Consider the following 15,884-nt stretch of genomic DNA (forward strand, 5'->3'; position numbering starts at 1 on the left):
TGGGTTGATTAGTGCTACAGAATATGGGAAGATCACAGAGAGATATAGCCCAACTCTGACTTGTGGATAGTGGGGGCCTGGTCAAAGGGCGTTTCATGGAGCAGAATGTAAGGTTATAATTGTGGTTTGAGTGATGAATAAAGATTTGACAAGGGGGAAGAGAATTGGAAAAGATACTTTCTAGGCAGAAAGAACAGTGGAATAGTATGAAAAAGTTGTTGTGAAAGCAAAAACTGCAAATAAATTTGGAAGTAAGTTCTAGGGAAGAGTGGTAGAAACTGAGGTTAAACAGGTTGACAGAGATCCTAAGATTTAGGATTTGTATTCTTAATAAGGAGATTTAGACTCCTAGAAGCCAAATTACTAATGTTTACTTTGAGGAGTGAATTCAGTGCACATAATTTTTATTAAATATTTGTTAAAAGATAAGCATGGCTCCTCAGAATGAGTTTCAGGCAATCATGGGAAGGCATCAAAATATGCATCATTAAAGCCAAGGAAAATATATAAATTTTGATGTTTGGCTTAGAGGAGAGAATTAAAAACAAGCAATTTAATTAAGGCCAAAATGAGAAAAGAGGAATAGAAAAATTTATATTAGACAAAACTTTGATATGGAACCACAGTTTTCCAACAAAATGCTGAGAGGACCCCTTGAGAGATTCCTGAGAAGGCTATGAAAGTTGATAAAATATTGAATTTTTATGCAGATTCTAAAGTTGAGACTAATAAGAGGGACACAAGGTCACAAAGAATACTATTCAGACTAACCTGTAATATCCTCTGCCATAGTCTTTTGGTAATCAACTCACACAGGTAAGTTACGTTAGAAAGAATTAGATACAAAAATGGTTTTAATGTAGGAGTGAACATATTTATTTACAGGTTTGGCTTATTCCTTGTATATACACATTATACAGATGAGAAACTTACGAAAATGCATTTTATGTTTGAATAAATTATTTTTCTACCCGTGAATAGAAAGAGGCTAAACAATTATCATTATAGAGGGTTTATAAGCTTTTTTGTAAGGGATCTTGATGAGCTAGTACAGAGATTTGGAAACTTTTTCTGTAAAAGTCCAGATAGTAAATATTTGAGGCTTTACAACAACTGCTCAACTCTGTCAACTTTGCTTTTGTAAAACAAAAGCATCGTAGATAATACATAAAGGAATGGGTGTGGTTCTGTTCCAATAAATTTTAATTAAAAAATCAGTTGATGGGCTGGATTAAGTGTTTGGGCTACAGTTTGCTGACCCATGATCTAGTAAATTAGAGTCTCTGAAAATGTAATACAAAAAAAATCTACACTTTTTTAAAACTTTAGTCAGGAAGATTGTCCCTGAGCTAACATTTCTGCCGCTCTTCCTTTATTTTTTGTCTGTGGGATGCCGCCACAGCATGGCTTGATGAGCGGTGTGTAGGTCTACTCCCCGGATCTGAACCTGCGAACCCCAGGCCGTTGGAGTGAGCAAACTTAACCACTATGCCATCAGGCTGGCCCCTACACTTGTTTTAAGACTATATTTATTTTAGAACTAAACTGTTATTTGTTGCTCTGTATGCATGAATACAAACATGAATATATTCTATATTCATTTAAACATTTTTTTACTTATTCTATTGTAGAGGAGGAAAATCTCCTTATTCTACCCACTTATGTTTTTTGCCTGGGACCTACAAATTAGACTGACAAAAGACAGATTAACAGGAGAAAAAGCATACAAATTTTATTTGATGTTTATATATATATACGTATGTATGTATATATATTTTACACACACGGAGGCATTCACAGAAAATAAATGAAGACCCAAAAAAGCAGTTAAACTTGGGGTGGGTGGAAAGGGGCGTTATATACCATCTTTAAGGGCAATAAACTGTGGAGAATTGATAAGACAAAGGAAAGGAATTTGGACTTCTAGGAATAGCAAATTGGAGAAGGTGAATATATGGAAGAACTAATGGAAGATAGGAGTTATTTGCTCAAGTTTTGCTTATGCTGACTCATCCCAGTGTCATCCCCACCTCTGGTGATAAAGGTTGTTCTTCCCTTCCTGGCAAGTAAGAGAGAGACACCTCCATAAAGAAAATGTCAGCCTGCTTTTAGGCAGATAGGAGGAGGAAAGAGAGCTTTCCCTGAAACTGCCTTTGTTCACTTGCATTCAGCTCAAAATAATCTTTATGCCAATGTGGCATATTTTGGGGTGACATATTCTGACCACCTCATTTCCCCTGTATGAACCTTTATAGGAAGTTTTACATATTAAAAGTTGAGTTGATGGCTGTAAAGAGAAGATTCAGCTTAACAGCTGAGTGGTAAGAGATCTGCAAAGGGAGAGAACATCGATTAGAACAAGGATGAATAAGCAGAAAAGAACAAGTCTAAGCACACTTCCCCACATCCTGTTAAAACCAGTCTCCCAATCCTAGGAACAGGGCAGTTAAATACAACTGATGAGCCTCATTTATCTGATGGAGAGTATTAATCTTCTTCTTTAACAGGGGTAAATTGGACACTATTTCTCCCATCTGATTTAATAGAGGCATTGTACTCTTGTTCTATTGACACAGAAATATTTAGGGTGACCCTTTTCAAATCATAAGTTTTAAAACTTAGGAAAAAGGCCCTCACCACTGAAAAGTACTTGAAGCCGACATAACAAAGTGGGTTTCTTTGGTGTCTCACCTCATACATTTACGTGGTATTATCTTATGAACAAAGGAACCCAAGTTTGTAATTTAACTAGCATTTAAGGAAGAGTACCTCATGAGGGGAAGTGCCAGGTATCTAAGTCCACATGATCCCAACAACTTGGTGGGAACCCTTTGTATTCCTTGTCACCACATAAGACAAAAAGTCCAGTGTTGTTCGTGGACAAGGTCAAAGTGGAACCTGCAACCCACCATGTTGGAGTTTGTCATCTGTTCTTTTGGCATCTTCACACATCCATTTTCCATGTTTCCCCATTAGTCTGTAAGAGCAGGACAGGTTGAAAAACATCCGATAGAGGACGCCTGCAGTCTGATTTTGGCAGTTATATAAAAGCTTGATTTTATCACCTGACCAAGTTAGTCTGGATCTTTGGTCTGTTCTTATATAATTCTTGGTGTTGGGAAACCTAATTAGGAAAATAGCTGAGCTACCTCAGGTCATGCAAGAGTGACCTGTGAACCAGCTGAAATACTTGGTGATTTGATAAGTGTTTGTGTCACAAGAGTTAGTGCTGAAACCACTTATGACTTCCATGAGACGTTTTAAGATGCTGCCTATGGAATCAAGCCACAGGGTTTGATTACAATATTGTCTTAGCATGTCACCTAGGAGGGGTTCAGCACCATGACCGTTTTTAAGACAAAGGGAAAAAAATTCCCTTCCAGCCATTTTACTTGAGCAAAGGATAGTCCTTGAGATTCCATGGAAACTTTCTCAGGCCTAATTAACTCACCAGAAGCATACATAAAGTGATGCTGTTTTTCTGGTTGTGGATGCCATATCCTTTCATTCACCCATCTTCCATAGTTGGTTCACCAGGTCCTAACTTTGGCAGAAATAAATCTAGTTCAGATTCTTTTGTACTATCTAGATGTTGGCATAAGCAGTTATCAAATTGATTTGTAAATGCGATCAGGGTTTGGAAGATGGCTGCAAGAGGGTGTTGAGTTTGTCCTTGACTTGTTGAGGAGGCAGTAAGTGTTAATAGGAGTACGACACAGTTTGAAAGAGAGCCCATAGCAGAGGATTAGAGGGAGATTAAAATAGATTAAGACAAGGAATCTCTCTGGTCAGTCTTTCAATAAATGAGAAAAAAGAGGGGGGAGGGTGTTCACTTAAAAGGTCAAAAGAGTGCTTTGCTTTTTTTCCCTCAGGTAGGAGAAAGATTTCAAGGGGGAAAAAATAGGTGGAGATGATATTCTTGATCTGTGATCTAGGGGAAAGCTATCTACCTTGAGGTGTCATCTGCTTCTGGAGCCTAGGAATTGGCGCTGAAAATTCTCAATTTGAAGTCGCTTCTGGGGATAGCCTCCTATTGTCCTGGGAGTGATGATATGGGTCTAGCTTGGCAAGTCTCTCATAAATCAAGGAGGATTTTTCTTTTATTTTGACGGCAGTGTAGATGGTTACCAATATTTTGTAAGGTTCTTCCTAGTGATGTGACAGTACCTGGTTTTGTCTAAAAACCTTGATATACACTCAATCTCCTGGTTGAAAGGGATGGCAAAGCTTGTCAGTAGGCAGAGACCGTGCCTCTTTCACGTGTTGATGACAGGATCCAAGCATACTAGTTTGTTCTTGTATACAGCTAGTCATGATATCAAATTGTTTGTGTAAATCTTCATAATGTTCACTTAATCCAGGTATGGAAAGTTTAGAGATGCCGGCAGCAATAGGGAGACCAAAAACTATTTCAAAAGGGACTAATCCATGTCTACTATTTGGAATATTCTAGACTTTTATAAGGGTCAGAGACAATGCATTTGGCCATTTAAGACCTGTTTCTTGACAGTTTTTCCTAAAGTCCTTTTTATATCTAGATTTTTATGTTCCACTTGCCCTGAGGATTGGGGATGGTGTGAGGTATAAAATTATAATGAGTACCTCAGAGTTTTTGCAAGCAAGTGGTTTATTTCTGCAGTAAAATGATTTCCTTGGTCTGATTCAAACCATCAAGGAATGCCGAAATGAAGAATAATCTGAGTTATTAATTTCTTTACCACTGAGCGGCATTAGCATGTCTAGTTGGGGAGCATTCAATCTCTCCACTAAGCATGCAAATAATAACCAAACAGGGAGAATATCCTAAATCTGGAGCTAAATCTATAAAATCTATTTGAAGTGCCACAAGTGGCACTGTTGACCTTGGAGGATTTCCTGAGGTATACTGGTTTCTGCAGGAAATCTGGTGAGATTTATAAACTGTGCATTGGGAAATAACTTGTGCAGAATTTTTGTGAATGCCAGGATAGCACCAATTATCTTTTAGTTCCTTAGCTATTTCCTGTCTGAACATACATCCTATCTGATGGGATATTAGTGCAAGCCAAAAGATCAAACGACAGGGGACTACAGGAAATCCATTTGGTTCTATGTATAATTGGTCATAATTATTTGGCATTCTTCTGTCCTTTTCAGATAGTGGGGCATTCTGATAGTAAAATCAGTCAAGAATAAAAACAGGTTTATAAATTGGATGGAAAAAGGATAGGGGGTCCGCTTTCAACTATGCGTTTAGCAGCTTTGTCAGCCTTATCATTTTGTAGAGATATAATGTCAGTTTCCTTGGTATGGGCTGGACAGTGAATAGTAGCAATTTTAGCAGGGAGATGAATAACCTGAAATAGGACAGCAATTATATGTCTGTTGGCAATGAGTACCTGCAAAGGTTAAGAATCCATGAGATTTCCAGATTGTGCCAACAGCATAGCAGACTCCAAAAGCATATTCCAGATATGCTTTTTAACATTGACTCCAGGTCAATGTAAATAGTGGCAGTTTTTCCCTTTGCCAATGTGCAGGCTCTGATAAGAGCTATGAGTTCAGTGTTTGAAGCTGATTTTTTTTCTGGTATGGTAAGGTGTATTCCAGAGTACTAAAATTCTCTTTTTCTCAGTTTTATTGAGATATAATCGACATATAACATTGTATTAGTCCAAAGTGCACAACACAATTTGATATACGTATATAGTATATATTGCAAGATGATTACCACAATAAATTTAGTTAAAATGTTGTGATGAGAACTTTTAGGATCTACTCTGTTAGCAACTTTCAAATGTGCAATACAGTATTGTTAACGATAGTCACCATGCTGTACATTACACCCCCAGAACGTATTGATCTTCTAACTGGATGTTTGTGCCTTTTCACCACCTTCACCCATTTTCCCAGCCCCCCATCTCCCATCCCTTGCCTCTGGCAACCACCAATCTGTTCTCTGTACCTATGAGTTCGGGTTGTTTTTTTGTTTAGATTCTGCATATAAGTGAGATCATACAGTATTTTTCTTTCTCTAACTTATTTTACTTAACATAATGCCCCTCAAGTTCCATTCATGTTGTCGCAAATGGCAGAATTTTCTTCATTTTTATGGGTAAATAATATTCCATGTTATTTGTGTATGTGTATATATATATATATATATATATATATATATACACACACCACATTATCTTTATTCATTTATTCATCGATGGACTCTTTGGTTATTTCCACGTCTTGGCTATTATGAATACCGCTGAATGAACATGGTAGTGCAGATATCTTTCTGCAACAGTGATTTCATTTCCTTCAAATAAATACCCAGAAGTTGAATTGCCAAATAATATGGTAGTTCTATTTTTAATATTTTGTGGAAACTCTATACTGTTTTTCATAGTGGCTGCACCAATTTACTTTCCTACCAAAAGTGCACAAGGGTTCCCTTTTCTCTACAGCTTTGTCAACACTTGTTACTTGTCATTTTGATAATAGCCATTATGACAGCTGTGAAGTGGTATCTCACTGTGGTTTTGATTTGCATTTCCCTGACGATTAGTGATGTTGAGTACCTTTTCATGTGTCTATTGGCCATCTATATGTATTTTTTGAAAAAAATGTCTATTCTGTTCCTCTACCCATTTTTTAATCAGATTGTTTTTTTGCTATTGAGTTGTATGAGTTCCTTATATGTTTTGGATATTAACTCTTTATCAGATATATGATTTGCAAATATTTTCCCCCATTCTGAGGTTGCATTTTCATTTTGCTGATGGTTTTTTTTGCTGTGCAGAAACTTTTTAGTTTGATGTGGTTTCAGTTGTTTATTTTTGCTTTTGTTGACTTTGCTTTTGGTATCAAATCCAATAATCATGGCCAAGATGGATGTCAGGGAGTTTACCACCTATTGAGCTGATTTTACATTTGGCAAAGAGTATGCTTCAAATGTCTCATGTGGGGAAACTATGGCATAATAGTTATTATGTTTCCCCAGAAATTTCATTTATAGTAGCCATCACAAAATAGAAGAATGTCTGGGTTGTTTAAGGGGTATCTAAAAGGTCCTCTTGTGGGTTTGAGACCATTTTTATAGTTGCAAGCCAATCATGTGGAATGGAGTAGGGCTCCCCATCATCAGGGAAGGGTAGCAGAGTAGCTGAATTTAGAGAATAACAGCAATGTAAGTTGATGGAGGAGTTTGTTCATTGGGCCTGTGCATAGATATTATGCTGCCACATAGAGAAGTGCTGTGTTTTATGGACTTGTAAAAGAGCAGAGACTACATGGAGAACATAGAGGTGAATGGAAGAGCCTAATATTAGGGTATTGGCCTTGTAAATTAAAGCAGCTGCTGCAGCTACTATACACAGGCACAGGAGCATGCCCAATGCCACAGGGTCTAATTAACATGAGAAACATATTATAGAACATATATGAGACATAAAAGTTTGTCTTAGAACACCTGCAGCAATCCCATTATTTTCATGGCAATATAGGTGAAAAGGTTTGCCAAAATTAGGTAAGTCAAGAGCTAGGCATGTGGACAGTGCTACTTTTAAGGCTTCAAAGGTGATTAATGCCTCTAAGGGCCGGGAAATGGGTTCTGAAGGACTGACTGGGAGGAGGGCACATAAAGTTTTAGCAAGGGTGGAAAATTAGAAATCCATTGACAACAATAGCCAGCTGCCCCTAAAAATATATTTAACTGTTAAAGAAACAGAGGGAAGAACAAGATTGACTCAAGGTACTTTGAGGTGAGTTTTTGAGTACGCTGAGATATCTCATGTTCTAAGTAGGTAACTGTTGTTTGTACCCATTGAAGTTTAGATTTTGAAGCGTGTGGTATCATTTGGCTAGTGCATTTAGAAGAATGAGGGAGTCTATAGGAGCACCATACTTAGTTCCGTTACAAAGTAAGAGGTCATCAACATATTGCACAAAGGAGGAGTCTTGAATAACGGCTATAGAGTCTACATCAGTTTTAAAGCGTTGGGGAAAATTTTGAGGTGAACTCACAGTAACGCAGAGGTGTGCAAGTCCTTGTTGTTTTTCTCTAAATATAAATGCATAAAAAAATTCAGAGTCAGGGTGGAATCTTAAAGAAAGCTGAGGAATGGTCAGTTACTGTAAATGAGGCTGCGTCAGCAGGGACTGAGGTAACAACAGTAGCTGGGTTGGGGAGTGTGGGATGGCAAGAAATTACAAGAGTTTATGGCCCTTAGCTCTTGTACATATTGATTCCCTTCTGAATCGAATTCTCCTTTTTTCACTGGCAAGATTGGGGTATTGCAGAGTGAGAAGGTAACAATGAGAATACCTTGCTGTGAAAGTGAGTCTATTATAAGTTTAATTTCTTGTTCTGCATCTTAAGAGAGAGGGTGTTGGGCTGCTAATGAGAAAGGTATATTCCTTGTCTAGGCAATGTGCACATGTTCTGCATTTAGTAGTAGTCAGTCTCATTTGCATGTGAGTTCCAAAGACTAATTGGGGCACCTGTTAAGTTTGGTTCCTCTTCAGATGATTTTGAATCGAAATGTGTCTACATTAGGGAAAGTAGGAAGTTTGAGATTTAGTGTGAGGGCAGGGAGATAAAAAAGCCCATCTCATTAAACTGTATAGTGGCATTCAATTTACATAACATATCTTTATCAAAAAGGCTAGCCAGTGAGGTGTCAGAAAATAGAAAGACATGGTGGGTGTTAAGAGGACCTACGGATATTGGGGTAGCCTGAGACATGGGCAGTAAAATAGGCTGCCTAGAGACTCCGATGGAATTGGAATTGGTGGGTAGAGAGAAATCCTCTGAGCAGATAGTAGAGAAAGTTGTGCCAGTATCAATAAAGGAATCCAGTTCCCAATCTTCTATTTTAATTTTAACAATGGATACTGAGGTACAACCAAGGATCAGCTGACTCCGTCAATCAGTGAGGTTTATCAGGAGTTGTCTCACAGAACAGGAAAAATGGACCTTGCAAGGGTGCTGGAACCTAAGGGAGTTTCTCTGTAAGCTTTCCTTTCTTTTAAGTGCAGGACATTTCCACTTTCAATGTCCTGGCTTTTTATAGCATCTGCAAAAGTCTTGAGATGAATACGGGAAGCTTTGTGGTTGGCAAGGCTTTGAGTTATTTTCAGTCACCTTTTTGTTTTGTAAAGACTCAATAATGTACACCTGAAATGCACACAATGTTATAAGCCAATGTAACCTCAATAAAATATTTTTTAAAAAAATGACTCTATTTGCAAGTCAAAGACTAGTGTTTTTAGTTCTTTCTTTTTCTTGCTTTCTTGCATGCTATATTCAAAGAATTGGGTAGCAGCCTCAATAATAATGCTGAGAGGTTGTCCTACCAATCCAACCAAACTATTTTAGATTTTGTTAAAAATTAGGGAGATGATTTCTGACTACAGCAGACATTAAAAGATTTCTATGCTCTGGGACCTCTGGGATTAATGTAGTGTGCCTCGGGAAAGTCTGTATAAAGTGTTCTACAAAGGCCTTGGTTTGTTTACTTTCTTTCTGAGCACACAATTCAACCTTAGATCAACTCACCTTAGGGGAAAAGCCCTCTGTGATTGTTCCTATCAGGCCCTGTATACTGACCTCCAGCTGAGCCATTTCCTAGTCATTTGTAGGAGGTCCTGGGAGAGAATCTGGCCACTAGTTTCCCTTGTGGTGGGGGGCCGGGAGGGGGAGGACTTCCTCAGAAGGATATTTGGCTTGGTATATAATTACAGTATAACAATGAGTGGGAAGAACATCTGTTAGTAGCCAGTTGATGTCCCTATAGATGAAATTGTGAATGACCATTAATATTTCTAGCTCCTCTCTAAATTTGGTAAGATCTTCTAAAAGTGGGGGTAAAAGGGCTTTGCAACGTAAAAGATCTGCTTCTGTCTGGGGAACGTGAATTCTTTGCAGAGGAATTCAAGGATACTTTCAGAAAGATACATTCCTGGGAAGGCATGGAACATATGGGGTTTGAGTAGAGAGCCCTGGCAAGTAGGTGGAGTAATGAGGGATAGGAAAAATTAGCCTTGCCTCGGGTTCCCAGAGCCTCTGTCAAAGTGATTTCCTGGTTATCAGCATTTAGTGAGTAACTTTATGCCCATGCCTGGAGGTCAGGCCAGAGTACTTTTTGCAATTCTTGTAAATAAAGGGAAGTTAAATGGGCAGCTGGATGTTTAAGGGATTTGAGGGGGTCAGTTTGGAGGAGTTTTGGGGATTAAAGAAATTTCTTGAGGAGGTAGGGCCAGAGTTTGGGGAAGTCGATTTGTGGCAGGGATCCAGAGAGCCAAAAGATCTTCTGAAGAGTCAGGGATAAGGAATTGGAGGTACAGGGAAGTATAGAGAGGAGAGGGGAGAGGAGACTTTATGGTGGGTGTGGATTTTAACTTTTACTTTAAGCCTAATTTTTGTTCTTTAATTTTGTTAAGGGAGTTCCTCAGGCTAGCTGTAATGCTTGTTGTGTCTTTCTTTCAATCTGATCTTCCCATTTAAAGCAATAAGGCATTTGTTTAGGATGAGAGCTCTCTAAAAATCCTTTTTGATATAAAAGATTTTCCAAATCAAAAGATCCATCCATCACTTGGCTATCAACAAGTAAAATCTCTAAGGACGTACCCATCTCAAATGCAGTTCAAACCAGGAAGCCTTTTTATGGAAAGGTCCAGTGGCGATGTTCCAGGCTTAGAGTAAATTGCTATTATGGACACAACAGGCATCTCTGGAGCAGATGCAGAAGATGCAGACGCCATGGAAAGCACTCTCATTGTCACAGGTGGTCAGGATGATGTTGATGAAAATTCCTGTCTCTAGTCTCCTACAAAAGTGAGATGCCTTTAATCACAGACCCTCTAATTTGGGCAGGCAATACTCGGTTGGGAATTTTCTCAGTACTAACAAGACCATGAAGGAGAGAGACAACAAGGACCCCTTATGGGTATAGCCCCTCTATTTAGACAAATTTCCCTGAGAGTTGGCGCTGTTGGACAGACAATGCTGCTTGTGTACCTCATGTCTTGGGTTTTTAGCCTGACAGCTAGCTACCAGATGCAGGTTTGATAATGTGCACCTGCCAGAAGGCAGACAAAATGGAAAGAACACTTTCACAGGATCCAATCCAAGCTCTCAGAATGTAACAGGAGATGGAAGGAGAATCTCAATCCAGTTTTATTGTTGTTGCACAGCGAAGTTTGTCCAAATGAACACCAGTCTGATGAGAACCATAAACTAAGCAGTCTGTGAGGCTGGCTCTAACAACAGGCTTAGAGGATCTATGCCTATGTTCTGCCCTATGATTCTTCCCCTTATAACAAATGGCATGGAAGACAAAGACAAAGGAAAATTATGGCTGCTCTTGAGAGGGAATAGATCAATAACAACGGCCAAAACAAAAGTTACAAGACCCAATGAAGTAGTTCACACAAATGTTTTCTCTCACTGATCTAAATTTGAAAAGGAAAAGACAGGGAGAGACAACTCTTACTGCCCTCTCTCAATTGAACCCTACAGACAGAAATCCAGTAGACTGACTTCCTAAGCATTTTTATCTTTTGCCAGCTTTATCAGGCATCCCGAGATCTTAGCTGCAGTCTCCAAAGTGAGCAGGTTGTCCCAGCTGATATTGTCCCTTCATGGTCTCTATAGCTGTAAAGGAGGAAAAAAATCTTTCTTCTACCTTCTTTTCTCCTGTGACTGGGCCTGTGAATTAGACCAACAAAAGACAAATTAATGAGATAAAGGGCATACAAATTTTATTTGCTCTTAATATTTTTATTTGTTTTTACATGCATTTTCCACTGACTAGTAGAAAAGAAATGAAGACTCAAGGAAGTGGTTAAACTTGGGGAATTTATATACCATCTTAACAAAGGACAATAAATTATGGAGAAGACAAGACAAAGAAAAAAGGGTCTGGGTTTCTAGGGGCAGTAACTTGTGGGAAGGTAAATATACAGGGGAAACTAATGGGAGATAAAGGTCATTTAGTGAGGTTTTGTTCGTGTAGACTCATCTCAGCACCTTCTCCATCTCTGGTGATAATGAGATTCCTCCTCTCCCGATGAGAGCGGGGGACCACTTCACGAGGAAAATTTAGACCCTGTTCTAGGCAGACAAGGGGAGGGCAGAGAGCTTTTCCTGTGTCTGATTTTTCTCAGTTGCCTTCAGTTCAATATAATCTTTATGCCAATGTGGTATATTTTGGGGTAGAATATTCTGATGTCTTTCACTGACATGGTACTAAATTTATTAGCATTCTCTAAAAGTTATCCTGCTTCCACAAACATTATCACTTTTTTATATCCTTCCAGAGATAGTCTGGGTATATACATGCAAATATTTTCTGCCATACATGGTCTCAGACTATCCAAGATTTTCAACACATTACTTTTCTACTTAATAATTTATCTTGGTTTTCTTTCTGTCTCAATAAATTAATAACTTCCTCATTCTGTTTTTTTGGGGGGATCTTGTTGTTAAGGATGTACATCTTTCCACTGACTAAATATATCATAATTTACTTGACCAAAAATGCTGTTAGTGGACTTTTAAATTATTTCCAATATTATGACATTACCACAATACTGCAAAGCATATTTTGTATGTTTTGCTTTGCACATATGTGAGGCATATTTATAGAATGTATTCTTAGAAGAATTACTGTCAGAAAACGTGGATATTCTGCCTAGGAATTGTAAAAGTTTATACTCCCACCAACAGAATATTACAGTGCAATTATCAGTTCATACTACCCAACACAGTGGTTATCAAAAGTTCTAAAAACACCTCATCATAATTTATTTCTCATTTCTCTTATTATGAGAGAATTTTTATCATCATTTCATATTTAAAAGCAAAGGACCTCATTAAATAGGGTCATTTTAAATTCTATACCAGTAGAATAAGATATTTTGTAGTTGGGAAGATAGTTAAATGGAAGGCTGGTAGTTATAGTAGAGAATTCTAGTGAATACTATGGTGCTATGCCTAGGTGCTCTTCAGTGCTGTTGCATCCATCCCCCAGCTGCTGGCTTTGAACTGGCTACTGTGGAAGCTGCATTCCTCATGGGTAATTACAGTCGCTCATAGGGAACTGCCCTACTCAAGGTTATGTTCTCTAAAAGGAAGCAACCTGTAGCCAATGACAAGTCAATACAGGGATATAAATGACCAGAGCCTTGATTCAATTGGAGCAACCCTGAATGGTCATGCCAGCTCCAGAGCTACTATACTATTAGTTGAGGACTCAGTTATAAGGACATTGTGCTTGGTTTCTCCCTCTCCCTAATCCTGGATTTCTCACTTTACTACAAGTGATGCATTTCTCAGTAAACTTTCTACATGCTAATTCCCATCTCAGAATCTATCTATCTAGGGAATTGGATCAACATAGTTGGTGGCAGGTGTGAGCCTAGGAAGCAAACTCTAAAAGGGGATTTTGGTGCTACATTACTTTTCAACCCACTGGTAATTAGGAAATATTAAAAAGGATTTGGGAGACAGTGGGGCTGTTTGTTAGGATACAGGTCTGGTTTCTGTAACAAACAACAAAAATGTAGTTGATTAACAAGATAGAGGCTTTAGTTTCTCTCCCAAAACAATCTAAGTGTAAGTAGTCTAGAATGGTGCCTACATTCTGTTGGAAAACCAGGCTTGGTCGATTTGGTTGTTCTGCCATCCTCAGCTTTATCAATGTTCTGCTGTACAGACATCCTTGCATCTTTGAGAATTAAACATAATGTATTTTTTAATATATTGTTTGATTCAGTAATATATGTTTTGAGAATTTTTGCATTTACATTCATAAGTTAAATGGTCAATATATATTCATTCTTGAACTGTTCACATCTGTTTTGGGAATAAATGCTACACTTGCATCATGAAAAGAGCTAGAGAACTATGGTTTTCTTATATTTTCAGGAAAACTTTAAAAAATATAGATTAACTATTAGTTGAAAGTTGGATAGAACTCACTTGTAAAACCATTTGGGCCTGAGATTTAGGGGAACAAAAGTATACTATTTCTATTTTTTGATACTTCTAGAACGACTCAAATTTTTTATTTCTTCTTTTACCACTTTTGGCATTTATAATTCTATGAATTTATTCATTTTGATGAGGTAGAGTCATTAATTGTGTTCTTTATTATTTATTAGAATTCTTTTGGGTCTGTAGTTATTCTTTATTTCATTATGGTTTATTTTCTTTTTCTCTTTATTTCTGGTTTGTTAGTCAGTTTTGAAAGAAATATGTCAATTTCATTAATCTTTTTAAAGAACAAGTTTTATCTGTGTTATTATTATTTTTATTCCTACTATTTCTGCCCATTATCATTTCTATTCTATTAGTCTTTTAGTTTTAATTAGTTGCAATCTTTCCAAAATAATGAGCTGAATGCTTAGCAATTTAAAAATCATCCTTGAGCTAGCAATTAAAGTTTGGCAGCCTGGGTTCAGTTCCCAGGTGTGGAACAGCAACACTCGCCTGTCAGTAACCATGTTGTGGTGGCGGCTCACAGAGAAGAACCAGAAGGACTCACAACTAAAATATACAACTATTTACTGGGGCTTTGGGAAGAAAAAAAAAGAAAGGAAGATTGGCAACAGATGTTAGCTCAGAGCAAATCTTTCCCAGCAAAAAAAAAAAAAAACTACAAAAAAATTATCCTTATTTCTTTATAAAATACAAACAGTACACATTTTCCTCTAATAATTGCTTATCTGTGACCCACAAATTCTGACAATTAGTGTTTTCATTATGACTTAGGGGTTTTATTCCCCCATGGGGAAGATTTGCCCTACGCTAACATCTATTGCCAATCTTCCTCTTTTTACTCCCCAAAACCCCAGTACATAATTGTGTACAGTTGTAAGTTCTTCTGGTTCTTCTGTGTGAGCCATTACCACAGCATGGCTACCGACAGATGAGTGGTTCCATGCCCAGGAACTGAAACCAGGCCATTGAAGCAGAGCACACTGAATTTCAACTGCTAGGCCATCAGGGCTGGCTCATTATCACTTAGTTTTAAATATTTCTTTATTTCTTATGATTCTCTTTGCATGCCATGGGTTATTTATGAATATGTCATTTCAATTTCTAGCTTGTGATTTTAAGCTATTCTTCCAATATTATTGATGCTAATGTTATCACACTTTACTGATCTTTTGGGATTCATGGAGGCTTTCTATGTGACAAAATAAATGTTCTATTATTTTAAATATTCTGTGTGTGCTTGAAAATAATTTTCTTTTTCTTTTATGGGGTTATATTTATATACACATACACACACACGTAGAGCATATATAAAACAGATTTATTTCTAAGTTTTGTAGAAGGATGTACTAAAGTCTCTAATTAAATTGTTGATTTATCTGTTTCTCTGAAGTTATGACACTTTTTGGTGAACATATTTAGGTTGCACTATTAGGGGTATACCCCTAATAGTATATATATATATATATATATATATATATATGCACACACACACATACATATACATACATAATAGATATATCTTCTTGTTCAATTGTTCCTTTTACCATAATATAACATCCTCATTGTTCCCTTATTTTTTTTGGTGAAATTCTAATTTTTCAGATATTTAATATCACCTATTGAGCTTTCCTTATCATAGTGCTTGATATTTCCTTTTTCTTTCCTCTATTTCCAAGTATTCCATGTGCTTTTTTTTTTTTAAGATTTTATTTTTCCTTTTTCTCCCCAAAGCCCCCGGTACATAGTTGTGTATTTTTTCTTTTTAGTTGTGGGTCCTTCTAGTTGTGGCATGTGGGATGCCACCTCAGCATGGCTTGATGAGCAGTACCATGTCTGTGCCCAGGATTCAAACTGGCAAAATCCTGGGCTGCCAAAGCAGAGCGCAGACACTTAACCACTCAGCCACGGG

General features: G+C 37.5%; 1 long non-coding RNA gene across 2 annotated transcripts in view; it reads right to left on the bottom strand.

Moving 5' to 3' along the window:
• Window positions 1–1,247: 1,247 nt before the first annotated feature.
• Window positions 1,248–15,884, bottom strand: part of LOC123282487 (uncharacterized) — a 626,057-nt gene continuing 611,420 nt past the window's right edge. The window contains exon 6 of one of the 2 annotated variants that reach the window (XR_011499681.1): window positions 1,248–11,680. This is a non-coding gene — a long non-coding RNA (uncharacterized lncRNA). The remainder of the gene's footprint in view (window positions 11,681–15,884) is intronic. The other variant, XR_011499680.1, reaches the window with a different exon arrangement.

This window comes from Equus asinus, chromosome X, assembly GCF_041296235.1.
Source record: "Equus asinus isolate D_3611 breed Donkey chromosome X, EquAss-T2T_v2, whole genome shotgun sequence".
NCBI classification, from domain to species: Eukaryota; Metazoa; Chordata; class Mammalia; order Perissodactyla; family Equidae; genus Equus; species Equus asinus.